The 27,771-nt window shown below is 38.1% G+C and overlaps 1 protein-coding gene and 1 pseudogene across 7 annotated transcripts in view; both read left to right on the top strand.

The window, feature by feature from the left end:
* Positions 1–27,771, top strand: part of EDA (ectodysplasin A) — a 419,967-nt gene that overhangs the window by 80,991 nt on the left and 311,205 nt on the right. The window lies entirely within an intron of this gene.
* LOC135271571 (small nucleolar RNA U3) lies at positions 1,598–1,796 on the top strand (annotated as a pseudogene).

Below are 27,771 nucleotides of genomic sequence, written 5' to 3'. Positions count from 1 at the left end.
GATTATAATCTCTTTGAGGTCAGAGGTTAGCTGAGTTTTCATCTTTTTAGACCTTCATAGTTCCTTGGATTAAAAACTTCAGTGAAACCACAAGAAAGTAATTGGAAATATAATTGGGTAGGTGGAACAAATTTGTTAAATCAGTTTGGGAAAACAATAACTGGTTCTTAAGTAATAAATCAGCCTCAGGTTCACTGTTCCATAATCAGGGTAGGAACAAGGGAGAGGGGAAAGTCTATGTTTCTGAAGACATCTGAGAACAGAAGCCCTGCCTTCAAATATGGTTAATTTCATTGGAGAATGGAGGAACCTCTTCTTAGTCACGTTCAGAAAAATTAGGACATTTGTCATTAGCTGTACTGTGATGCAGATGTGACTTCAAAGAATCAGTTCATTTCATCTTGTATATGTTGTGGCAGAAAGCAATATTTCAGTCTATCACAAAGCAAGGAATTTGGGTATAAGATTAAAGTCCAATATGTACTGCATGGAGAGGCATAATTTCTATTAAGTATTGATCCTTAAGGCAAAGCTAAACAGATATAATTAACATAGGATTTTTATTTGAAAATATTGATTTTCTACCCTCTCTCGCTCTCTAAAGCAGAGACTCAAAGTGTCAGATAATCTCTGGGTTAGAATGGAAATAGAGGTCATCCAACCCAAGATCTCATATTCTTTGTCAATCACTTCTGCAATATCTCCATCAAGTTTTCACCATCCTAGGCTTGAAATGTGTCAGCAATGGAGAACTTGTCCTCATGGGAGATAGCTAATGTCATTTGTACACTAATCTACTTGTTACAAAAGTCTTCTTTAATACTGCAATCATAAACTCTGCCATATCATAGTTATTCAGATGAGAGAAAGATCACCACATCTCCCTGACTAGTCTCCAACCTCCCAACTCCAGGCTAAACATGCTTTCAACTGTTCCTTTGTTACTTTGTTGCACTTTCCACACTGTATATTGTAGTCATAGTTTTGTAGCTATATTTTTACACATCTTCTGAATTGTGAGCTCCTTGAGGGCACGAACCACATCCTGTCTTTGAATGTGTCTGGCGTATAATGCCTTTGAGTGAGAAAAACATGGCATTAAATCTCTGTTTTATCTAGGCTACTCTTGTTTAAATGTTCTCTGATTTATCCTTCATTAAACTGTATTTACCGAATGCCTTTCTGTGTGTCAGACACTCTGCCAGTATTTAGGAATACAACAGTGAAAGAGAAAGATACAGTTTCTGACTTTGTGAAACTTAAAATGTGTGAGATGCAGACAAGGAAATGGGCAGTGTAAAACAAGGTGATAGGCTGCACTAGAGGAAAGACATAGTACATGGTTTCCAACCAAGGCTTTTAGGATCAAAGAAGGATTTTTCCCCCTATTTTCTTTTTAAAATGGAGAAAATATTTTAGGTGTGTTCTGATGATCACAGTTTTCATCTGGGTGAATCTGGATGTATCTGGATGTATATATTATTGCAGGTTTAGGTAATATTTGCATTTTTAGTGCTACTATGTTATTGTTCATTTGTTCTTTCAATATTTATTGAGCACCTACTAACTGTTAAAAACTTTAGACAAATTAAAGTTAAAGACCATAAATTCAGGGATCATTTCTAGAGTTTATTACTGGAGAAGTTTCTTTGAATGTATAGAGTACTAAAAACCACGTTATCTCCTGACTGTAAAGCTGCCTCTTGGTATTGCTTTATTTCAATTGCCATTTGCCACTAATGATTGTTCTTCTTTTCTTGTGGAGAGTAAGGGGGAGAGGACACAGTCTGGGTGGGGAAAAATATTAAATTTACCAGAGTCTAATTGGGCATATAACTATTCATGAATTGAGCAACCCTCAAAACCAGAACAAAGGGAGGAGAGAGAAGGAGAAGATGACAGGGTTAGCAGTCACTACTCTGCTTTCTCTGTTTAACCATCCTGAGTATGACAGCTCTTCCTCAGACAAGCCAAAATCAATCAGATCTTCAGAGACTGGTTTAGGTGAATTAAGTGAAGTGTGCACCTAATGACATACTATACTGGAAAATACTTTATAAATTAAGTGCAATATATACACTATCATTATTAATAATAGTATTTCCACCTAATTCCTCCCAGTAAAACTTCATTCTCTGCAAATTGCATATCTTAAAAATTTCAGTACTGACTGACTCAGTATGAAAAACTGCCAAGGCATTTCCTTGGTATTTAATTAGTTCTTGTTCTGCATTTGGATTAGCAGTTTTATAAAACTAGTTTCTTCATTAGAGATCTGGAAATCCTCACCCAGTCTAATGGTATGATATTAAAGTTATCAGAAATCTGTACTTGTCAGAGTCCTTTCCATGAATCTTCTTGAAGATAAAACACTTTAGGCTTATAGTTGCTCAGGAAAGTACCAGAGTAAACAACCGTCTGTGAATAATAAGGCTTAAAATTGCCATGGTTAAAGACCTGTTGAGAGTTTACTACAATGTTGATGGAATTGACAAGGAAATTCAGTTATTTCTGCTGCATACAACATTTTAAGATAGTGTTGTAAGAATTATGACTTACCGTTATACCAGGACTACTAGTTTTCTATGAATTTTATCCAATTTCTGAAACACATATTAATAACACATCCATACAAACATAACTCAAAGGATTAGCTTTACATATTATTTGACACTTTCCATATAATTTAATATATCAAATAAACCCAGTTAGTTTATATTTCTCTTTTCATAAAAAGAGGTATCCTTTTGAGATGTTTCAAGGGCCTATCTGGAAAATCCCAAAGTTAATTCAAGGTGAAGAAAGAGACTTAACTTAGAATTTGATTTTGTGAAGTTTGTAAAAAATATCAAAGGTAATTGACCTGGCACAGTTGCTCATGACTGTAATCCCAGCATTTTAGGAGGCCAAGGCAGGTGGATTGCTTTAACTCATGAGTTTGAGACCAACCTGGGCAACATGGCAAAACCCTATCTCTACAAAAAATACAAAAATTAGCCAAGTGTGGTGATGTAAGCCTGTAGTCCCAGCTACTCGGCAGGCTGAGGCAGGAGAATCGCTTGAGCTTGGGAGGCAGAGGTTGCAGTGAGTCAAGATTGCACCATTGTACTCCAGCCTGGATTATAGGGCCAGACTTTGTTTCAAAAAAAAAAAGAAGAAGAAAAGATAAAGAAAGAAAACTGTGTGTGTGTGTGTGTGTGTGTGTGTGTGTGTGTGTATATGTATACATATATATATGGTTCAAAACACTTGGTCAAAATATGATGTGACTGTGAAATAACAGTAATTCATTTAAATAGAGCAACAGTTAAAATACTTTAAAAGGCAAATGTAAAAATGTAGTTGTAGAAAAATCCTTCGCTCTTTTAGAGGACTCAGTTTTCTCAAGTAATCAAAAACCTAATATAGAACATGAAGCACAAGGAATCATCTTGATAAAGCACAGAATCCTTGTTTCCTAGGTCAGTTACCTACCAAAAAGGTAAAGAAAAAACTCTCAGAATTTCCTATTAAGAGCACATCAAAGACCAGGCATGGTGGCTCACACCTGTAATCCCAGCACTTTGGGAGACTGAGGTGGGTGGATTGCCTGAGGTCAGGAGTTTGAGACCAGCCTGGCCAACATGGTGAAACCCCATCTCTACTAAAAATACAAAAAAAATTGCCAGGTGGGAAGGCTCACGCCTGTAATACCAGCACTTTGGAAGGCCGAGGTGGGAGGATCACCTGAGGCCGGGAGTTCAAGACCAGCCTGACCAACATGGAGAAACCCTGTATCTACTAAAAATACTAAATTAGCCGGGCATGGTGGCCCTTGCCTGTAATCTCAGCTACTCAGGAGGCTGAGGCAGGAGAATGGCTTGAACCTGGGAGGCAGAGGTGACAGTTAGCCGAGATAGCAGCATTGCACTCCAACCTGGGCAACAAGAGTGAAACTCTGTCTCCAAAACAAAAATTTTTTTACAAAAAATTAGCGTGGTATGGGGTGTGCTGTAGTTCCAGCCCCTCGCTTGCAGGGACATCTTCTAAGGCCCTATAACCAATTTCATATTTGTAATTTTGTATTATTTTTCTTGAAGAAAATTCTGCAACTTGTATTTATTTTGAGTCCAACAAAAACTGTATCTGCCTCTGGCTAGGAAAAAAACGAAGTTCCTGTTACCTACTCCCATTTTGATGGGAGCTGGGGTCAGAGCAGACAAAAAATTTTAAAAATAGATCTATAATATATCAGGTGGAAGCAAATACAGAAGAAACTTAGAGTAAGGAAAGGAATGTATAGAAAGTTAGGGGTGGGAGTTGCTGTCTCACTTATGTGGTCAAGAAAGGCCTCTGTGATAAAGCAAAACCTGGAAGAAATGAAGGAGAACATCATGCAGATAATTAGGAGAAGAACCAACCAGATAGAGAAAATAGCATGTGCAAAGGTCCCCAGTCTAGAATGTGCTTGGTGTGTTTGAGGAATGACAAAGTTGTCAATGTAGCAGAAACAGTAAGAAATGAAGTCTGAGCTCATGATGGTTCACTTGGCTTTCAATCAACTTAAAACTCTTTCATAGATGCTCCTGTGTTTATTTAATTGTAAGTTTGGACATTTGTGAAGGGCTTTTTATTTGTTTATGTTAGATTTCATTGTGTTATATAATAGCCAATGTAGTCTGTTAATTTTTAATTCTGACCATTCAAATATCAGCTAACCTTGTGTGCTTCAGACCATCTGCAGATTCAGTCAACTATATGCTTTCTGTTTGCTTTTCAAACTGTCAGTGGAAATCTTGAAGGAGATGTGGCCTTTTAGCAATTGGCTGGGGACCATTGATTGACATTTAATCTTTCAATCAGTATTGAGTATGGTCTTTCAAATGTTTGCAAGTTCTCTCAACTCTAATGTGGCACATCAATTTTGACTCTATAAAGGTTTTGTGAGACACCATCAAATATTTTCCTAGACTCAGGATATAAAAACAGTTATAACACTCACCTGATAACTTTTATATCAAAAATAAAGGAAGGAAGAAAGGGAGGGGAGGGTGAATGAGTTTTTTTTTTCTTAATGAACCCATACTAACTCCTAGTGTTCACTGATTTCTCTTTTCTTTAAACTGTCTTCAGAATCAATTTTTTTTCTTTTTAAAGAGAGGTCTCACTATGTTGCTCAGGCTGGCCTTGAACATTTGGACTCAAGAGATCCACTCACCTCAACCTTCAGAGTACCTGGGACTACAGGCGTGTGCCATCATTCCTCTCTGTGTCCCCAGCATTTTAAACTGATGTTATTGAGAAAATTGTAGATTGACATGCAATTTTAAGAAATAATACAAAGAGCTCCTTTGTACACTTATCTAGTTTCCCCTAATGGTAACAGTTTACAAAGTTATAGTATAATATGACCAGAAATTGACATTGATACAATCTACCTATTTTATTCATATTTCTCCAGATTTACTTGCCCTTGTATATATATATTCGGTTTTATACAATCTTATCTGTGTAGCCTTGTGTATCTACTACCACAGTTGAGATACAGAATAGTTCCAACATCAAAAGGCTCCTTTGTCTTGTCTTTTTATAATAAAACACAGCCACTGCCCCCTTGTGTACCCTTCCTTTACCCCATCTGTAACCCCTGGAAACCACTAATCTCCTGTTTCTGCAATTTTGTTATTTCTAAAGTGTCATACAAATGGAATCATATGGTATGTACACTTTTGGGATTTTTTTTTTTTTTTTCATTCAGCGTAGTCCGCTAGGGATCCATCCTAATTGTTGTGTGTGTCAATAGTTTGTTCCTTTTTATTGCCAAGTACGGTTTCATTGTGTGGATAAATCGTAGTGTGTTTTTTTTTTATTGCATTTTAGGTTTTGGGGTACATGTGAAAAACATGCAAGGTTGTTGCATAGGTGCATACGTGACAGTGTGATTTGCTGCCTTCCTCCCCTTCACCTATATGTGGCATTTCTCCCCATGCTATCTCTCCCCAACTCCCCACCCCCCACTGTCCCCCCCACTCCCCCCCAACAGACCCCAGTCTATAGTGCTCCCCTCCCTGTGTCCATGTGTTCCCATTTTTCAATACCCGTCTATGAGTGAGAACATGCGATGTTTGATTTCGTGTTCTTGTGTCAGTTTGCTGAGAATGATAGTTTCCAGGTTCATCCATGTCCCTACAAAGGACGCGAACTCATCGTTTTTGATGGCTGCATAATATTCCATGGTGTATATGTGCCACATTTTCCCTGTCCAGTCTATCATTGATGGGCATTTGGGTTGGTTACAGGTCTTTGCTATTGTAAACTGTGCTGCAATGAGCATTCATGTGCATGTGTCCTTATAGTAGAACGATTTATAATACTTTGGATATATACCCAGTAATGGGATTGCTGGGTCAAATGGAATTTCTATTTCTAGGTCCTTGAGGAATCGCCACACTGTCTTCCACAATGGTTGAACTAATTTACACTCCCACCAACAGTGTAAAAGTGTCCCTATTTCTCCACATCCTCTCCAGCATCTGTTGTCTCCAGATTTTTTAATGATCACCATTCTAACTGGCATGAGATGATATCTCAATGTAGTTTTGATTTGCATTTCTCTAATGACCAGCGATGATGAGCATTTTTTCATATGCTTGTTGGCCTCACGTATGTCTTTTCTTGTAAAGTATCTGTTCATATCCTTCGCCCACTTTTGAATGGGCTTGTTTGTTTTTTTCTTGTAAATCTGTTTTAGTTCATTGTAAATTCTGGATATGAGCCCTTTGTCAGATGGGTAGGCTGCAAAAATTTTTTCCCATTCTGTTGGTTGCCGATTCACTCTATTGACTGTTTCTTTTGCCGTGCAGAAGCTGTGGAGTTTGATTAGGTCCCATTTGTCTATTTTGGTTTTTGTTGCCAATGCTTTTGGTGTTTTGGTCATGAAGTTCTTGCCTACGCCTATGTCCTGAATGGTTTTGCCTAGGTTTCCTTCTAGGGTTTTTATGGTGTTAGGTCTTATGTTTAAGTCTTTAATCCATCTGGAGTCAATTTTAGTGTAAGGTGTCAGGAAGGGGTCGAGTTTCTGCTTTCTGCATATGGCTAGCCAGTTTTCCCAACACCACTTATTGAACAGGGAATCCTTTCCCCATTGCTTGTTTTTATCAGGTTTGTCAAAGATCAGATGCTTATAGATATGTTGTGTTGCCTCCGACACCTCTGTTCTGTTCCATTGGTCTATATCTCTGTTTTGGTACCAGTACCATGCTGTTTTGATTACTGTAGCCTTGTAGTAGAGTTTGATGTCTGGTAGTGTGATGCCTCCCACTTTGTTCTTTTTGCTTAGAATTGACTTGGCTATGTGGGCTCTCTTTTGGTTCCATATGAAGTTTAAGGTGGTTTTTTCCAGTTCTGTGAAGAAGGTCATTGGTAGCTTGATGGGGATAGCGTTGAATCTGTAAATTGCTTTGGGCAGTATGGCCATTTTCACGATATTGATTCTTCCTAACCATGAACGTGGAATGTTTCTCCATCTGTTTGTGTCCTCTCTTATTTCATTGAGCAGTGGTTTGTAGTTCTCCTTGAAGAGGTCCTTTACGTTCCTTGTTAGTTGTATTCCTAGGTATTTTATTCTCTTTGTAGCAATTGTGAATGGCAGTTCGTTCTTGATTTGGCTCTCTTTAAGTCTGTTATTGATGTATAGGAATGCTTGTGATTTTTGCACATTGATTTTGTATCCTGAGACTTTGCTGAAGTTGCTTATCAGTTTCAGGAGATTTTGGGATGAGATGATGGGATCTTCTAGATATACAATCACGTTGTCTGCAAATAGAGACAATTTGACTTCCTCCTTTCCTAATTGAATACCCTGATTTCTTTTTCTTGCCTGATTGCTCTGGCTAAAACTTCCAGTACTATATTGAATACGAGTGGTGAGAGAGGGCATCCTTGTCTAGTGCCAGATTTCAAAGGGAATGCTTCCAGTTTTTGCCCACTCAGTATGATATTGACTGTTGGTTTGTTGTAAATAGCTTTTATTATTTTGAGATACGTTCCATCGATACCTAGTTTATTGAGGGTTTTTAGCATAAAGGGCTGTTGAATTTTGTCGAAGGCCTTCTCTGCATCAATTGAGATAATTGTGTGGTTTTTGTCTTTGGTTCTGTTTATGTGGTGAATTACACTTACAGACTTGCATATATTGAACCAGCCTTGCATCCCCAGGATGAATCCTACTTCATCATGGTGGATAAGCTTTGTGATATGCTGTTGTAATCGGCTTGCCAGTATTTTATTGAAGATTTTTGCATCTATGTTCATCAGGGATAATGTCCTGAAATTTTCTTTTCTTGTTGAGTCTCTGCTGGGTTTTGGTATCAGGATGATGTTGGTCTCATAAAATGATTTGGGAAGGATTCCCTCTTTTTGGATTATTTGGAATAGTTTCAGAAGGAATGGTTCCAGTTCCTCTTTGTATGTCTGATAGAATTCGGCTGTGAACCCTTCTGGACCTGGGCTTTTTTTGGGTGGAAGACTCGTAATTGCTGCCTCGACTTCAGACCTTGTTATTGGTCTATTCAGGGTTTCGACTTCTTCCTGGTTTAGGCTTGGGAGGAAGCAACTGTCCAGGAATTTATCCATTTCTTCCAGGTTTTCTAGTTTATGTGCATAGAGCTGTTTGTAATAATCTCTGATGATGGTTTGAATTTCTGTGGAATCTGTGGTGATATCCCCTTTATCATTTTTTATTACATCTATTTGGTTATTCTCTCTTTTCTTTTCTATTAATCTGGCTAGTGGTCTGTCTATTTTGTTGATCTTTTCAAAAAACCAGCTCCTGGATTTATTGATTTTTTGAAGGGTTTTTCGTGTCTCTATCTCCTTCAATTCTGCTTTGATCTTAGTTATTTCTTGTCTTCTGCTAGGTTTTGAGTTTTTTTGATCTTGCTCCTCTAGCTCTTTCAGTTTTGATGATAGGGTGTCAATTTTAGATCTCTCCTTTCTTCTCATGTGGGCACTTATTGCTGTGTATTTTCCTCTAGAGACTGCTTTAAATGTGTCCCAGAGATTCTGGTATGTGGTGTCTTCGTTCTCGTTGGTTTCGAAGAACATCTTTATTTCTGCCTTCATTTCATTGTTTATCCAGGCAACATTCAGGAGAAAGTTGTTCATTTTCCATGACGCTGTGCGGTTCTGGGTTGGCTTCTGAATTCTGAGTTCTAACTTGATTGCACTGTGGTCTGAGAGACTGTTTGTTATGGTTTCCGTTCTTTTGCATTTGCTGAGGAGTGATTTACTTCCAATTATGTGGTCAATTTTAGAGTAGGTGTGATGTGGTGCTGAGAAGAATGTATATTCTGTGGATTTGGGGTAGAGAGTTCTGTAAATGTCTATTAGGTTTGCTTGGTCCAGGTCTGAGTTCACGTTCTGGATATCCTTGTTAATTTTCTGTCTCGTTGATCTGTCTAATATTGACAATGGTGTTTTGAAGTCTGCCACTATTATTGTGTGGGAGTCTAAGTCTCTTTGTAAGTCTTTATTAACTTGCCTTATGTATCTGGGTGCTGTGTATTAGGTGCATATATATTTAGGATCGTTAGCTCTTCTTGTTGCATTGATCCTTTTACCATTATGTAATGTCCTTCTTTGTCTCTTTTGATCTTTGTTGCTTTAAAGTCTATTTTATCAGAGATGAGAATTGCAACTCCTGCTTTTCTTTGCTCTCCATTTGCTTTGTAAATCTTCCTCCATCCCTTTATTTTGAGCCTTTGTGTATCCTTGCATGTGAAATGGGTTTCCTGGATACAGCACACTGATGGGTTTTGGCTTTTTATCCAATTTTCCAGTCTGTGTCTTTTGATTGGGGCATTTAGTCCGTTTACATTTAGGGTTAATATTGTTATGTGTGAATTTGATCCTGTCATTTTGATGCTAGCTGGCTGTTTTGCCCATTGGTTAATGCAGATTATTCATTGTGTTGATGCTCTTTACCATTTGGTGTGTTTTTGGAGTGGCTGGTACTGGTTGTTCTTTTCTATGTGTAGTGCCTCCTTCACGAGCTCTTGCAAAGCCAGTCTGGTGGTGACGAAATCTCTGAGTACTTGCTTGTTCACAAAGGATTTTATTTTTCCTTCACTTATGAAGCTTAGTTTGGCTGGATATGAAATTCTGGGTTGAAAGTTCTTTTCTTTAAGGATGTTGAATATCGGCCCCCACTCTCTTCTGGCTTGTAGGGTTTCTGCTGAGAGATCTGCTGTGAGTCTGATGGGCTTCCCTTTGTGGGTAACTTGACCTTTCTCTCTGGCTGCCTTTAGTATTTTCTCCTTCATTTCAACCCTGGTGAATCTGACCATTATATGCCTTGGGGTTGCTCTTCTAGAGGAATATCTTTGTGGTGTTCTCTGTATTTCCTGGACTTGAATATTGGCCTGCCTTGCTAGGTTGGGGAAGGTTTCCTGGATAATATCCTGAAGAGTATTTTCCAGCTTGGATGTATTCTCTTCGTCACATTCGGGTACACCTATCAAACGTAGATTAGGTCTTTTCACATAGTCCCATATTTCTTGTTGACTTTGTTCATTCCTTTTTACCCTGTTTTCTCTAATCTTGCCTTCTTGTTTTATTTCATTGAGTTGATCTTCGACCTCTGATATCCTTTCTTCTGCTTGGTCAATTCAGCTGTTGAAACTTGTGCATGCTTCGCGAAGTTCTCGTGTTGTGTTTTTCAGCTCCATCAATTCACTCATATTCCTCTCTAAGTTGTCCATTCTTGTTAGCATTTCGTCAAGTCTTTTTTCAAGGTTCCTAGTTTCTTTGCATTGGGTTAGAACATGTTCTTTTAGCTCATGGAAGTTTCTTATTATCCACTTTATGAAAGTTGATTCTGTCATTTCGTCACACTCATTCTCCGTCCAGTCTTGTTCCCTTGCTGGTGAGGAGTTGTGATCCCTTGTAGGAGAAGAGGTGTTCTGGTTTCGGGTGTTTTCACCCTTTTTGTGCTGGTTTCTTCCCATCTTTGTGGATTTATCCACCTGTCAACTTTGTAGTTGCTGTCTTTCTGATTTTGGTACTTTTAAGTCTGCAGCAGCAGAATTCATAAACCCTCTTTTCTTCCCCCGAGGTGTTCTGTCCCAGGGAGTTAGGGCTTTATGATTTTCCACTGTGCTGCTGCCGTTTTCCCTGCCCACAAGGTGGCAGCCTAGTCACACTCAGCCTGCAGAGGCTTCGCTGAGCTGCTGTGGGCTCCACCCAGCTTCCATGTGAACTTCCCTGCAGTCCTGTTTATATGGGTGTAGTTAGAACTGCTTCCACTATATTGGCCCGCCCCTGTAGTGATGGAGTCTCTGTAGTGATGGGTTGCCTTGGTTACGGCAGATTGCCCTGGGAACTGCAGGGTGCCTCCGTAATGGAGGACGCCCCTCCTCCACAGAGCTGGACCGTCCCGGGTTCAGTTGTGTTTGCCATGGCGCTTTTTTTGCCCAGGAATCTCCAGGCTTGGCTCCCTGTTTCAGCTCCCCTTGCTGGCTAAGAGGGGACACCGTCTCATCTGCTCTGCCCCGGGAGCCGCCGCTGCGTCGGCTGAAGCCGTGGCTCTGAGATTCGTGGCACTTTTTTTGCCCGGGAATCTCCTGGCCTGGCTCCCCGTTTCAGCTCCCCTTGCTGGCTTAGAGGGGACTCAGTCTCGCTCACTCTGCACAGGGAGCCACTGAGCCAGGGCGCAGGCCAAGCGGCCACGCTGGTCAAACCAGCGGCGCTGGCAATGCGTGGGGCTCCTCCGCCTGTGAATCTCGTGGTCTGTGGGTAGTAAAAATCAGTCTGGAAATGCGGCGTCCACTCACCCTCTGCGCTTTCTCTCGGAGCTGCAATCCCGAGTTCCTCGTAACCGGCCATCTTGGATCTCCTCCCCTTTATTTCAATCGTAGTTTGTTTAACCAGCCACCTGTTGAAGGAGATTAAGGCTTATTCCAGTTTTTGGAAATTACAAAGAAAGCTGCCATGAACGTTTCTGTACAGGTTTTTGTGTGAACGTAAGTTTTTATTTTTCTAGGATAAATGCCTAAGAATCCAGTTGCTGGGTCACATGATAGTTGCATGTTTAGTTTGTTTTTGTTTTTTTTTTCAAAGAAACTGCCAAACTATTTACCATAATGGCTGTACTATTTTACATTCCCACATGAATGGCCCTATTTCTCCACATTCCTGTCAGCATTTGGTACTGTCACTATTTTTAATATTAGCCTTTTGGATAGGTGGTTTTAATTTTTATTTCCCTGATGGCTAGTGATATTGAACAGCTTTTCATGTACTGATCTGTCATCTCTAGGTCCTCTTTAGTTAAGTATCTCTTCATGTCTTTTATTTGTTTTATTTTTAATTTACTGTTGAAGTTTTTTAAAATTATACTTTAAGTTCTGGGGTACATGTGCAGAACATGCAGGCTTGTTACATAGGTTCTAGACATAAGTTCATTTTCAAATAGTGGTTTGGAAATATTTTCTCTTTAAGCTTATCTTTTTCTAGTGTTGACATAGGCTTTCACAGAGCAAAAGTTTTAAATTTTGGTGAGGTTCAATTTTAAATTTTTTCTTTTACGGATCATACTTTTTATGTCAAGTCTAAGAACTCTGCCTCACCCTAGTTCCCAAAGATTTTCTCCTATTTTAAAAAGAAGTTTTATAATTTTGCTTTTATATTTAAGTCTATGATACATTTCGAGTTAACTTTTATATAAAGTGTGAAGATTAAGTAGAGGTTACTTTTCTTGCCTAGGGAGATTCAATTGCTCCATCATCATTTGTTGAAAAGGCTATGCTTCTTCCATTGAATTGGATTTGAACTTTACTCATGCATATTTATCTGAATGTGTTTTTGAGTTCTCTATTTTGTCCTATGGAGCTATACATCTACCCACCACTAATACTATGCTGTTTTGATTCAGTAACTATATAGTAAATGTCAATATGTGCTAGAGTGATTCCTTCTGCTTTCTTTTTCTTTTTCAGGGCTGTTCTACCTATTCTTGGACCTGTGCCTTTCCATATAACTTAAAATAAGCTTGCCTATGTCTACAGAAATCATTGTTGGGATTTTTATAGGAATTACAATAAACCTGTGGATCAATATGGGGAAAACTGACATCTTTACTATGTTGTCTTCCAATCAATGAACACAATATATCTGTCTATTTAGGTCTTTTCAAAATTCCTTTCAACAGAATTTTATTTAATTTTTAAATTTTTTTTAACTTTCAGGTTCAGGAGTACATGTACAGATTTGTTACATAGGCAAACTCATGTCACAGGAATTTGTTGTACAGATTATTTTGTCACCCAGGTGCTAAGCCTAGTACCCAAGAGTTATTTTTTTCTGATCCTCTCCCTCTTCTCACCCCCCATCTTCAAGTAGGCCCCAGTGTCTAATGTTCCCTTCTTTGTGTCCATGTGTTCTCATCATTTAGCTCCCACTGATAAGTGAAAACAGGCAGTATTTGGTTTTCTGTTCCTGTATTAGTTTGCTAAGGATAATGGCCTCCAGTTCCATCCATGTTTCTGCAAAAGACATGATTTCATTCTTTTTTTATGGTTGCATGGTATTCCATGATATATATGTACCATATTTTTTTTTATCCAGTCTGCCATTGATGGACATTTACATTGATTCCATGTCTTTGCTATTCTGAATAGTGCTGCAGTGAACATACACATGCATGTGTCTTTATAGTGGAATGATTTATATTCCTTTGGGTATATGACCAATAATGAGATTGCTGGGTCAAACGGTAGTTCTTTGAGGAATTGCCATACTGTTCTCCACAATGGTTGAACTAATTTATACTCCTACTAACAGTGTATAAACATTCCCTTTTCTTTTTTTTTTTCATGTTTTTCAACAATTTTTAATTTTTTTTATTATACTTTAAGTTCTGGGGTACATGTGCAGATCGTGCAGGTTTTTTATATAGGTATACATGTGCCATGGTGGTGGTTTGCTGCCATCCATCACCCCGTCATCTACATTAGGTATTTATCCTGCTATCCCTCTCCAGTCCCTCCGCCCCATGCCATTCCTCCCCTAGCCCCCCACCCCCCAGGCCCTGGTGTGTGATGTTCCCCTCTCTGTGTCCGTATGTTCTCATTGTTCAACACCCACTTATGAGTGAGAACGTGTGGTGTTTGGTTTTCTGTTCTTGTGTCAGTTTGCTGACAATGATGGTTTCCAGTTTCATCCATGTCCCTGCAAAGGACGTGAACTCATCCTTTTTTATGGCTGCATAGTATTCTATGGTGTATATATGCCACATTTTTTTTATCCAGTCAATCATTGATGGGCATTTGGGTTGGTTCCAAGTCATTGCTATTGTAAACAGTGCTACAATAAACATACGTGTGCATGTGTCTTTATAATAGAATAATTTATAATCCTTTGGGTATATACCCAGCAATGGGATTGCTGGGTCAAATGGTATTTGTATTTCTAGATTCTTGAGGAATTGCCATACTTTCTTTCACAATGGTTGAATTAATTTACACTCCCACCAACAGGGTATAAGTATTCCTATTTCTCCACATCCTCTCCAGCATTTGTTGTCTCTTGATTTTTTAATGATCACCATTCTAACTGGTATGAGGTGGTATCTCAATGTGGTTTTGATTTGCATTTCTCTAATGACCAACGATGTTGACCTTTTTTTCATATGTTTGTTGGCTGCATAAATGTCTTCTTTTGAAAAGTGTCTGTTCATATCCTTTGCCTACTTTTTGATGGGTTGTTTGTTTTTTTCTTGCATTCCCTTTGAAAACTGGCACAAGACAAGGATGCCCTCTCTCACCACTCCTATTCAACATAACATTGGAAGTTCTGGCTGGGGCCATCAGGCAAGAGAAGGAAATAAAGGGTATTCAAATAGGAAGAGAGGATGTCAAATTGTCCCTGTTTGCAGATGACATGATTGTGTATTTAGAAAACCCCATTGTCTCAACCAGAATGTCCTTAAGCTGGTAAGCAACTTCAGCAAAGTCTCAGGATACAAAATCAATGTTCAAAATCACAAGCTTTCTTATACACCAATAGTAGACTAACAGCCAAATCATGAATGAACTCCCATTCACAATTGCTACAAAGAGAATAAAATACCTAGGAATACAACTAACAAGGGATAAGAAGGACCTCTTCAAGGAGAACTACAAACCACTGCTCAAGGAAATAAGAGAGGACACAAACAGATGGAAAAACATTCCATGCTCATGGTTAGGAAGAATCAATATTGTGAAAATGACCATACTGTCTAAAGTAATTTATATGTTCAATGCTATCCCCATCAAACTACCCATGTCTTTCTTCACAGAATTGGAAAAATACCCCTTAAACTTCATATGGAACCAAAAAAGAGCCCGCATAGCCAAGACAATCCTAAGCAAAAAAAAAAAAAAAAGAAAAAGCTGGAGGCATCATGCAACATGACTTCAAACTATATTATAAGGCTACTGCAATCAAAACAGCATAGTACTGGTACCAAAACAGAGATATAGAACAATGGAACAGAACAGAGGCCTCAGAAAGAACACCACACAACTACAACCATCTGATCTTTGATAAACCTGAGAAAAACAAGCAATGGGGAAAGTATTTCCTATTTAATAAATGATGTTAGGAAAACTGGCTAGCCATATGCAGAAAGCTGAAACTGGATCCCTTCCTTACAGCTTATACAAAAATTAACTCTAGATGGATTAAATATTTAAACATGAGGCCTAACACCATAAAAACTCTAGAAGAAAGCCTAGGCAGTACCATTCAGGACATAGGCATGGGCAAGGACCTCATGACTAAAACACCAAAAGCAATGGCAACAAAAGCCAAAATAGACAAATGGGATCTAATTAAACTTAAGAGCTTCAGCACAGCAAAATAAACTATCAATAGAGTGGACCGGCAACCAACAGAATGGGAAAAAATTTTTGCAGTCTACCTATCTGACAAAGGGCTACTCTCCAGAATCTACAGAGAACTTAAACAATTTTTTTTGAGACAGAGTCTCACTCTGTTGCCCAGGCTTGAGTGCAGTGGTGCAATCTCAGTTCACTGCAACCTCCACCTCCCGAGTTAAAGCGATTCTCCTGCCTCAGCCTCCCAAGTAGCTGGGATTACAGGCACGTGCCACCACACCTAGCTGATGTTTGTAGTTTTAGTAGAGACGGAGTTTCACTTTGTTGGCCAGGATGGTCTCCATCTCTTGACCTTGTGATCCACCCACCTCGGTCACCCAAAGTGCTAGGATTACAGGCATGAGCCACTGCACCCGGCCAAGGATTCCCTTTTCTTTGCAACCTCTCCAGCATCTGTTATTTTTGACTTTCTAATAGTAGTCATTTTGGCAGGTGCGAGATGGTATCTCATTGTGGATTTGATTTCTCTAATAATTAGTGACATTGAGCTTTTTTTTCATGTGCTTGTTGGCCACATGTATGTATTCTTCTGAAAAGTGTCTTTTCATGTCCTTTACCTACTTTTAATGAATTTGTTTGTTTTCTTATGACTTTAACTTCCTTATAGATGCTGGATATTAGACCTTTGTCAGATGCATAGTTTGCACATATTTTTTCCCATTCTATGGGTTATTTGTTTACTCTGCTGATAGTTTCTTTTGCTGTACCAAAGCTCTTTAGTTTAATTATATCCCATTTGTCAATTTTTGCTTTTGTTGCAATTGCTTTTGGCATCTCCATCATGAAATCTTTGCCTGTGCCTATGTTCTGAGTGGTATTGCCTAGATTTTCTTCTAGGGTTTTTATAGTTTTGGGTTTTACATTTCAGTTTTACTCATTTTTGACTTAATTTTTATATATATTGTAAGGAAGGGATCCAGTTTCAGTCTTCTGCAGTTTCTGGCAATGTTCTACCAGTTTTCCCAGCACCTTTATTGAATAGGGACTCCTTTCCCCATTGCTTGTTTTTGTTGCCTTTGTCAAATATCAGATAGTTGTAGGTGTGTGGCTTTATTTCTCTGCTCTCTATGCTGTTCCATTGATCTATGCATCTGTTTTGTACCATTACAGGTTACTGTCGCTTTGTAATATAGTTTAAAGTCAGGTAATATGATGCCTCCAGATTTTTTTTTTTTCCTTAGGATTGTCTTGGCTATTCAGACTGTTATTTGGTTCCATATGAATTTTAAAGTATTTCTAGCTCTGTGATGAATGCCATTGGTAATTTGATAGGAATAGCATTGAATCTCTAAATTGCTTTGGGCAGTATGGCCATTTTAATGATATTTATTCTTCCTATCCACGAGCATTGAATTATTTTCCATTTGTTTTTGTCATCCCTGATTTCTTTCAGCAGTGTTTTGTGATTCTCATTGATCTTTCACCTCCCTGGTTAGCTGTATTCCTAGGTATTTTATTCTTTTTGTAGCAGTTGTGAATGAGATTACATTCCTGATTTGGCAGTCTGCTTGGCTGTTATTTGTGTATAGGAATCCTAGTGATTTTTGTACAGTGATTTTGTATCCTGAAACTTTGCTGAAGTTGTTTATCAGCTGAAGGAGCTTTTGGTCCAAGACTATGGGATTTTCTGGATATAGAATCATATTATCAGCAAACAGGGATAGTTTGACTTCCTCTCTTCCTATTTGCATGCCCTTTATTTCTGTCTCCTGCCTGATTGCTCTGGCCAGGACCTACAATACTATGTTGAATAGAAGTGGTGAGAAAGGGCATCCTTGTCTTGTGCTGGTTTTCAAGGGAAATGCTTCCACCTTTTGCCCATTCAATATGATATTGGCTGTGGGATTGTCATAGATGACTCTTATTATTTTGAGATATGTTCCTTCAATACCTAGGTTATTGAGAGTTTTTAACATGAAGGGATTCAACAGCATTTTATAATGTTCAGTGTATACAGCTTATACATGTTTTGTTAAGTATCTACCTAATTACTCTATATTCTTCAGTGGTATTGTAACTGATATTGTGTTTTTAATTTTAGTTTCTGCATGTTCATTGTCAGTATATAGAAAAGCAATTGAATATTTGTGTGTTGATCTTTTATCCTATGTACTTGGTGATATGGTTTGGGTCTGTGTCCCTGCCCAAATCTCATGTCAAATTGTAATCCCCAATGTTGGAGATGGGGCCTGGTAGGAAGTGATTGGATCCTGAGGGGCAGATTTCCCTTTTGGTACTGTTCTTGTAATAGTGAATTATTATGAGATCTGGTTGTTTAAAAGTGTGTAACGCCCCACTTTTCTCTTTTCCTCGTGTTCTGGCCATGAAAATGTGCTTGCTTCCCCTTCACCTTCTGTCATGATTCACCTCTCCAGAAGCTGTCATGTTTCCTATAAGCCTGTGGAACTGTGAGCCAACTAAACCTCTTTTCTTTATAAATTACCCAGTCTCAGGTACTTCTTTATAGTAGTGTGAGAATGAACTAATACATTTGGTAAACTCACTTATAGATTCTAGGTGTTTTTCTGTAATTTCCTTGGGAAAACTTAGGTTGGTTCCATATCTTTGTAATTGTGAATTGTACTGCAATAAACATGCAATATATTTTTGATATAGTGACTTATTTTCCTTTGGCTAGATAGCCAGTAGTGGTATTGCTGGATTGAATGGTAGATATACTTTTAGTTCTTAATGTTTGTATGATGTATTTTTTCAATCGTTTTACTCTCAACTTTCCTATGTTGTTGAATTTGAAGTAAGTTTCTTGTAAAAGACATATACTTGGACTGTGCATTTTTATCTACTGTGCCAATCTTTATCTTCTGATTGGCATATTTACACCATTTATATGTAATACATTTATTTATATATAGAGAGAGATGTTACTTAAGCCTGACATTTTATTATTTATTTTACCTGTTCTCTCTAGTCCTTATTCATCTGTTTCTGTTTTTCTTGTCTTCCTGTGGATTACTTGAACATTTTTAGCTTGATTTATAGTATCTTTGAGTGTATCTCTTTATATTGTTTTTGCAATGATTGCTCTGTATATTACTGTATGTATATATGTGTGTGTGTGATTTATAACAGTCTGCTGGAATCAACATTTTACCACTTTGAGTGAAGTTTGGAACCCTCATATTCTTTCTCTTTCCCTACTTTTAAATATCACCCTCTTGAGTATCAGATGGTGTTATAACTTTGTTTCAATTATCAAATAAGATTTATAAAACTCAAGAGAAAATGATAGTTTATTATATGTACCTAATTTCTGTTGTTTCTTTTTTTTAATTGAGGCTCTAAGATTCCTTCCTTTATCATTTCCTTTGTGTTTGATGAACTTCACTTAGCAACATTTTTAGGGTAGGTCTTCTATCAATAACTTCTTTTAGTTTTCCTTCATCTGAGAATGTGTTTATTTCCCCTTCACTCCTAAAGGAATTTTACTGGATATAGAATCCATGGTTGACAGTTGTTTACTTTGAACATTTTGAAAAATATTGTGCCACTTCTATCCTTTGTTATCTCCATTGTACTATTGAGTACTCCAGCAATCTTATTTTAAAAGTTTCTGCCATTATTTTCTCAGTTATGTAGTTTCCATTTGATTCTTTTTTAAATAATTTCTATTTCTTTGCTGCATTTTTATTTTTTCATTTGTTTCAAAATAATTTGTAATTGATTGTGGAAGCATTTTTATAATAGCTGCTTTAAAATATTTTCAAATAATTCTAACATCTGATTCATCCTCGTGTAGGCCTTAGTTGATTGTCTTTTCTCCTTCAAGTTGTCATTGTCTTGTTTCTTGGTATGATGGGTGATTTTTTAATTGTATCATAGATGCTTGTCTATCATGTTAGGTGACTTTGGATCTCATTTAAATCTTTTATTTTAGCAGACAGTCACCTTGTTTAGGTTTAGCATGTGAGTTGTGGGCCTACTTTTGTGGGTTGTGTTTCCAATGGCATTTTAATTTTCATAGCTTTTGTGGTGTTATTTTGGTTTGCTTCATTTATTTGGTGCTACTGGGGCTGCCACTGGTCCTGCTGGTGGTGACTGAGGGGGCAGAAAGGGTTTCCCAAGGCCTGCCATTGGATGTCTCTGGAAGAAGGAAGGGCATGGTGGGATCGTCCACCAGTGTTCCCCACTCTACTCTTCCCCCAGAGTGTCTGGGCAGAGGAGGAGAGCCTCGGACTTCTGAGAACTGGTGCTTATTCTGATTCAAGTACCATTTCTGGTTCTGTCTTCTTTCCTAATGTGTTTGAGTGTAGATGGAGTATTTTGAACTCATTGGGATAAAGATGCTTCCCAGAACAGGCTGCCGGCTCCAGCTGGGTCTCTCCTATAGGCTCAGCCTTGTCAGCCTCAGTATCTCTTGGGGGGCAAAGGGAATCTCACACCTGGTGGGGAAAGAGAGTACCTACCCCGGCTGCTCATTGCTGGTTGGGCTCCCAATTGATTCACTATGCTGGTGACATTGGATTCACCTGATGTTGTCAGAAGACTCCCATTTGATTTAGGAGAGGAATGAGCCTATCTGGGCCCTGTTGCTAGGATAGGGAATTCACAAGTACCAGGTCTAGGTGGTATTTGAAGAGTATGGGGATGTAAGATATCCCATAGCTCTGCTGTTCTTCCAGCTCTAAACCAACTCAGCTTCTTGTTATCACTCTTCATAGTTATCCTTTGGTTGTCTCATGTCATTTCCATGTTTTATAGTTGTGTTTAGCTGAGAGAAGCAGGGAAAAACACCATCCTACCCAAACCAGAAGTCTTTTTAATAATGTATTCTATAAAACCTATCTAGAATTGAGGTTACATTCACCAGCTTGTAGACATGACTTTCTTTTTTATAAAAAAAATCAAGACTACATTTGCCTCTCTCTATACTTCTACACCTCTCTCATTATTCACAATTCTGTCTAGGTATTAGTTTGGAAATCTTAGCATAAGCTCTTTCCAGTATCCTGGAACTTATTCTAGGACAAGTGCTTCTTAATCTCTTCTTGTCTCTGTCTTTATCTTTCTTCTACTCATATTTTCTGTACCCTTTATTGTCCTTCTTTTGTTAATAGAGGAAAAGTGGAAATACAGTAGGAATTGAATGATTTTTCTTTCTCTTTGTCACCTAATGTTAGTTTTCTGGTTACTGATTGCAATTTGAAATCCCTTTTTGTTATCCTTAGAATATATCTCCTTTTAGGGCTCAGCTCATTCTGAATCTTGGCCTTTTGGGTGTTTTGCAGCCTCATGACACTCTTTTGTAGTTATCATTGGTTATATCTATTTCATTACACTAATAGAGTTATGAATACCAACTTGAGAGTCAGACAGACTTGCATTTGAATCTCACCTCTACCTCTTTCTACATATGTGATTTGGGATTGGTTGTTTAACCTCTAAGCTATTATTTCCTCATGTATAAAATGGAAACAATAGTACTACTAATAATAGACCAACTCTGTAGGATTTTTATAAGGATTAAATGAAATAATATACATTAATAATGTAGCATTGTTCCTTACATAGAGTAAATTAAATGCCATTGCTGTTATACATTTTTTAAATCCAAGATTATAGAAAAATGTTATAGCTCTCTTTTGATACTTATCTTTTTCTCCATCTTTATAATTGTTTAGTTATTATTTCGCCTTTGAGTGCCTTCCAGTAGCTTATATAAATTAAAGTTCTCAAGGAATAAGGTTACATATCTTTTAAATTGTGAAATTTCACCTAAAATGTGCAGTTGTTAAATTAGCCTTTCTGGTTAACCATCCACTAATATTTCAAAATACTTAAATGCCTTGTGTGGGTACCCAGCTTGCTTCTACATGCTGCAAAGTTTTTGCTTGCTAGACATTTCACATTATCTTATGTCCTATCTTTATTTCTTGCTGTATTTTAAAATAAGTTCACAATTATAGAGCATCAGCATACATCCCTGGTAAAAAATGAAGTTTATGAGTCACTTAGTAACTTGAACTTTCTGAACAGGATTCATATCTAATTTTATATTTTGTGTAGTGCCCAACCCATTCAGGTCTTTATCATTAACAATTGTAGCTAAAATGATGCAGCAATTGTATGAAGGTCAGCAAACTGACATCATTATGAGTGTATTCAAACTAACCTATTTCTTCCAGTGTGTTTTTCCTCTGAGTTAAAGTTGATAATCTTTTTAATCTTGGTAAATTCTTTAGGTTTCATATTTGGTAGCTATAATTCTGGAACCTACCAAAACTATCTTAATTAGAGGCATGTTAGAATGTGTTTGAATTTTTTTTGCTGTAGTTCGGTTACTTCTGGGCAGTATTATGTAATCTCAAGATGTGTGTTTTCTTCAGGAATTCAACTCTTCCTGCTTTCTTTCACCTATTATTTTTAGCACTCCACCCCCTCCTCTGGGAAGAATAGGAATCCAAATTGTTGTTAGTCTACTGGAGATATATAGAACTAGGGTCTTGCTAACTCTAACCTTTGAGTGTTCTAGATTGCTTTTGAGGGACAACCTTGGTGTTATGGTCAAATTGTAACTTAGATAATTTAAATTCTCATACCAGAAATATAATTGAAATGGCACAAGGTCTAGTGTTTTCCTTCTTGATATCATGAAATGGTGGTGTGCAGTGGTGAGGTACCTGGCTTTCTCCATGATGATCCACTGGTGAATTGATTAGTAGGTATGGTTTGTTTATATTCTTGTAAAGTATTATTGAGTCCTTTGGGGGAGTAAATTAATTAGTGGTGGTTGGGTTGCTTTATGTTCCACTATAGAATTGTACCCTCACCAGAAGAAATATAGATGAAAGTGACTGAGTCCTTGGGCCTGATTTGGAGTTGATCCTTCTCCAGGCTTTCCTGGCCCACTGCTATTTCCAAGTCTCTTTCTTTAGCCCAATCTATAATTTCTTTTTTTTAAAAGAAACGTATTCTGACTTCCCTTTATACAGGACTCTCTTTCCTTAGACTGCTTCCACATTGTACCAAGTGTCTAGAATGCCCTCTCCTTTGTCTGCCAAACTTTTTCTTTGCTGTCAGCTTGAGAATGCTAGAAATTTCACCTCCTTCATTAAACTCTGTTGACCTGAGTGTCATAGAAGTGACAATTCCCTGAGGCACAGATCATGTAAACACTTCTCCCTGTCAGTTTATGTAGATGTTCAGTGTTTTATACTCCTGTTTTAGGTATCTTTGTGGGATAGTTATCTGTGTTGTCTGGTGTCTTAGATTTTTAAATCCACAAAGGTGAGAAATCCTATCAGACTTACTAAGTATTCAGTCACACAAGTAACTAGGCATTTAATATACTGCTCTTTGATGGCAGTGTCATTGAGGAAAAAAGTGAACAAATTACTTCTGTGAAAAATTAAAACTCTTGCTGCTTGTTGAACTTTCTAATAAATAACTGAGCTTATAGGCTTAGGAAATGAGACTTGAATGTTCAACATTTCAATTCTTGGCCACAAAATAGAAGTTTATTTCTCTTTTCTCTATACTGGTTGGATAACTCAAATACTTGACTTCATTGCTTAGTAATATTTGTATGCATTATAATGCTGCCTTTCAGTTTACATGCCATTAACTGGAGAAGTCTTAAATTTCTATTGTTAAATTATCCACAGATCTGACTGAATGTGTGGTGGATTTCTACCTCTGGGAATGCGATTATTTATTAACTACCTTAACAGAAACTTTTAGACAGAGACAAAACCCTTCACAATTAGAACTCTGCCTGTATTTCCTCCTTTATGTCCTGCCACACCCTATCACTCATCTAGCTCCAACAGTACCAAAGTAATAGTAATTTCCCATGCTCACTGCCATACCTTTGTGCACATAATGTTATCTTCTCCTGAAGTGCATTTTTCTTTCTCTAACCCCTTATTCATCTGGCATATTCTTGACTCATCTTCTATTCTGTAAGCATTTTTTGACACTTGTGCTAAACAAAGTTAGTTCCATTTTCATTTCTCCTTATAGCATCCTCTACACACCTCTAGTCACGCCTTTAGTTTTAAATACTCAAGCAATGTATTTTTTTGCCATTTATGTTTGTGGTCCTACCCCCATCCATTTCACTGTAAGTTTCTTACAGACAGGAACTGTTTGTGTTCCCAAAGTTTGAAGAGTTATTGACACATAACATGTGCTCAATATATGTTGAAATAAATGAACGAATGAATGAATGAATGAATGAACAAATGAACGAACCAAGCACAGGCATGTCAATGGCATTAGAAACCATGTCTATGGGAACTTCTGCTTCTGGTTTTGACCGACTAAGTGGTATCAGACCAACAATCCCTCAAGAAAAAATAAAAAAACGGGATAAAATTACAAAAGATCTGTTTAAAAGCATCACAGTGTTAACAAAGCGACAGGGTCAAAATCCCAGAGAGAAAGGAGATGTATTAAGGTGAGCCCAATATTCTGTGCTAGATTTCCTTTCAAGGCATTTGACAGTGTAAGTGATATGGGTAACGAGGCTGAGAAGCCAAATTGAAAGTGGTAACTAAGAGACAGATAAGGTGAGCAGGGTTTCAGCAGTCTCACAGGATTGTAGAGATAAAAAGTGAAGTTCAGATATATTCTGATAGTCAAAACTTGAGGGTCCAAGATGCCAGAGAAAAGGAAAGTACAGTGAGTTTAGTTCAATATTTTATACGATTTCTTTCCTTTGAGGAATTGGCTGATTTATAAGTGGTACAAGGCAAAAAAGTTGAGAAGTGAAGTAGAGAGTAGCAGATACAATACTTAGTAGTTAAACAGAACTTTAATCAATTTCACAATGCTAAACAGACAGAAATTAGAGTTCAGAGCCTGCCAAAGAGGAGGGACCCTGGTAATTATTCCAGGTTTTCAGTTTGAATCCCCAAAGGGTTAAACTCTAGGAGTAAGGATAAACTAGAAAATACCATTTTTCACAAAGACTGAAGTGCAGCTTTGATTCAGCTCAACCTTAGCAGGATTAATGTGATCTGTCCTTCACCACCTGCCGAAAGCAAAAGTAAATCTTTGGAGGAAGATAATATCATCCAGAGCTTTTCTAACTTTTAATATATGATGTCTGGCATTCAATAAAAAAAAAATACTTGTCTTACCAGATATATTAGTTTGCTAAGGCTGTTGTAACAAAGTATCGTAGATTGGGTGGCTTAAGCAATGGAACTTTATTGTTTTACATTTCTGGAGGCTGGAAAGTCTAAGATCAAGGTTCTAGAAGATTTGGAGTCTGGTTAAGGTGAAACGGAAGAGTTCCTTGACCCCCTTGCAGGACTTTGATGGGCGTTCAAACCCCTTACAGGAGCAGGAGCATGCAGACAGGCAGGTGCAGGAGCTGGGGCAAGTGCTTTGGGGCTCTGGCCCCATGGTAGCATCCATGGGTGTGTTACAATCAATGCTTTTTTAGCAGTTGCCATCCACAGACTGCTACGTGTTAAACCAGCTCAGTGGAGAGTCAGGGTGGCAGCGTTTTACACCCTGTCCTCTTGGTACCTGGGCTCTCTTCTGGTGTCCAAGAAGAATCAGGCTACACAGACTTGATGAATGGTGAATGTGGGTATTTTATTGAGTGGTGGAGTGGCTCTCAGTGGGATGGAAGGGGAGCTGGAAAGGAGATGGAGTTAGAAGATGGTCTTCCCCTGGAGTTTGGCTATCCCCAGTGAACTCCTCTCAGTGACATTCAGACACTTCTCTTCTCTGCTTCTCTGCCACGCTCTGCTGCTCTGCCACTCTGCTGCTTGTCTGCTCATCTGCTCATGGAGCCTGAGGTTTGGGATTTATTTGGGTACAGGATAGGGGGATGTGGAAGACCAAAAGGCAACATTTGGGCATGAAAACAGGAATACCTATTTCCATTTAGGGCTGCAAGTTTCCAGGCTTGAGGGTGGGGCCTTTGCCAGGGAACTGCCCTCTTCTACCCAGTATTTACCTGCCTCCTATTTATATCAGAGGCCTAATTTCTTGTTCATAGATGGCCATTCTCCTGCTGTGTTCTCACATGGCAGAAGGGAGAATGGAAATCTCTGGGGTCTCTTTATAAGGGAACTAATCCCATTTATGAGGGCTCTGCCTTCATGACCTAATCACCTTCCAAAGGCCCTAACTTCCTAATATCATTGCATTGGGGGTTAGATTTTCAACATATGAATTATGAGGGACACATTCAGTCTATAGCAATATAAAAACAAGCAAATTCTGAAATTGAAAATTGTAATGACTAAAATTAAGAACTTGATAGATGAGCTTATAGCAGATTAGATACAGTTAAAGACAGGATTGGTCAACTCGAAGATAGGTCAGTAGAAAGCATTCAAACTGAAGGACCAAGAAAAAGAAGAAGAAGAAAATGTCAACAATATATTGGTTTCACTTTAGTGTATTTTTTGGGAAGTCGTGTAAACATTAACTCAGCCTGTATAGTGGAGAGAACAATTAGAGTTATAAACAGACCTGGTTTAGAATCCCAGCTCTACCCCTTAATCTTTTACTGAGTATGTGATCTTGGGTTAGTGATTCTCTGAGCCTCAGTTTTCTCATCTGCAAAGAAGAAAAATATTACCTACCTTACAGGGTTATTCTGGGAATTAAGTCAAATATGTGTAGGTGTGCTTTGTCCCACACATGATAGTATTTGTTTTTTATTCTGTATAATATACAGTAATTTGGGACTTATATATTATTCTAAGCAGAAATTTATAGATGTTGTTAAGTCATTCACTGTGTAACATTTTGGTCAATGATGATGTTCCCATAAGATTATAATGCCATATTTTTATTATACCTTTTCTATGTTTAGATACACAAATACTTACCATTATATTACAATTGCCTACAGTATTCAGTACAGTAACATGCTACACAGGTTTGCAACCTAGGAGCAATAGACCATGCCATATGGCCTAGGTGTATAGGAGGCTATACCATCTAGGTTGGCGTAGTATACTCTATGATGTTTGCACAAGAATGAAATTGCCTAATGATGCATTTCTCAAAATGTTTTCCTGTCATTAAGTGACACATGACTATTTGTATCATAGAGTCAACATCTTCTCTAATAACTTCAGAGTTTTTATTTCATTTGTTGTATATATACTTGGTGAAAAGAGAGGGACATTTGCTGTACTATACCTTCTCCTTTCAGGCCTCATTTCACCATCCTTGCCTAAATTTGAATCTGCTTCTTTAAGACTGCTGAAATTTTCTGTTATTTTTTTCTGTTTTTTTTTCTTCCTCCCCACCTCCCCACAATCCTAAAGCATTAATAGAAATAGATCTTGTTTGGATATGTTAAAGAATTTTTATTTTATGCTTTTGTCAACTTACATTTTTGGATTGTTGCTATTTCTAACCCTTCTTTTCTATTGTCAAGTCATTTAATAAACATTTTTTGATGTACTATATGCCAGGCCCTGTGCTAAATTATTGTGATAAAAAATGAGTAATAGGCTACGCATGGTGGCTTACGCCTATAATCTCAGCACTTTAGGAGGCCAAGGTGGGTGGATCACCTGAGGTCAGGAGTTCAAGACCAGCCTGGCCGACATAAAAATTAGCCAGGCATCGTGGTACATGCCTGTAGTCCCAGCTCCTCAGGAGGCTGAGGTGGGAGAATCACTTGAACCCAGGAAGAGGAGGTTTCAGTGAGCCAACATCACACCACCACTGCACCAGCCTGGGCAGCAGAGTGAAGCTCTGTCTCAAAAAAAATGAGTAATAGCTAGTGGGGAACTTAGACACTTAAACATTTTTGATATGGTAAGGTGAATGTTGTAAGGGAACCATACGAACACAGAAGAGTGGTTACTTCTGCTTATGGTACCACCCAGAAGGTGACATTTGAGCTAAGTCTCTA

This window comes from Aotus nancymaae, unplaced genomic scaffold (assembly GCF_030222135.1).
Source record: "Aotus nancymaae isolate 86718 unplaced genomic scaffold, 86718_ANA_hifiasm-v0.15.2.pri h1tg000081l, whole genome shotgun sequence".
In the NCBI taxonomy this organism is placed as follows: Eukaryota; Metazoa; Chordata; class Mammalia; order Primates; family Aotidae; genus Aotus; species Aotus nancymaae.
The sequence above is the reverse complement of the archived record's forward strand: the minus strand, read 5'-3'. Positions and strand labels throughout refer to the sequence as shown.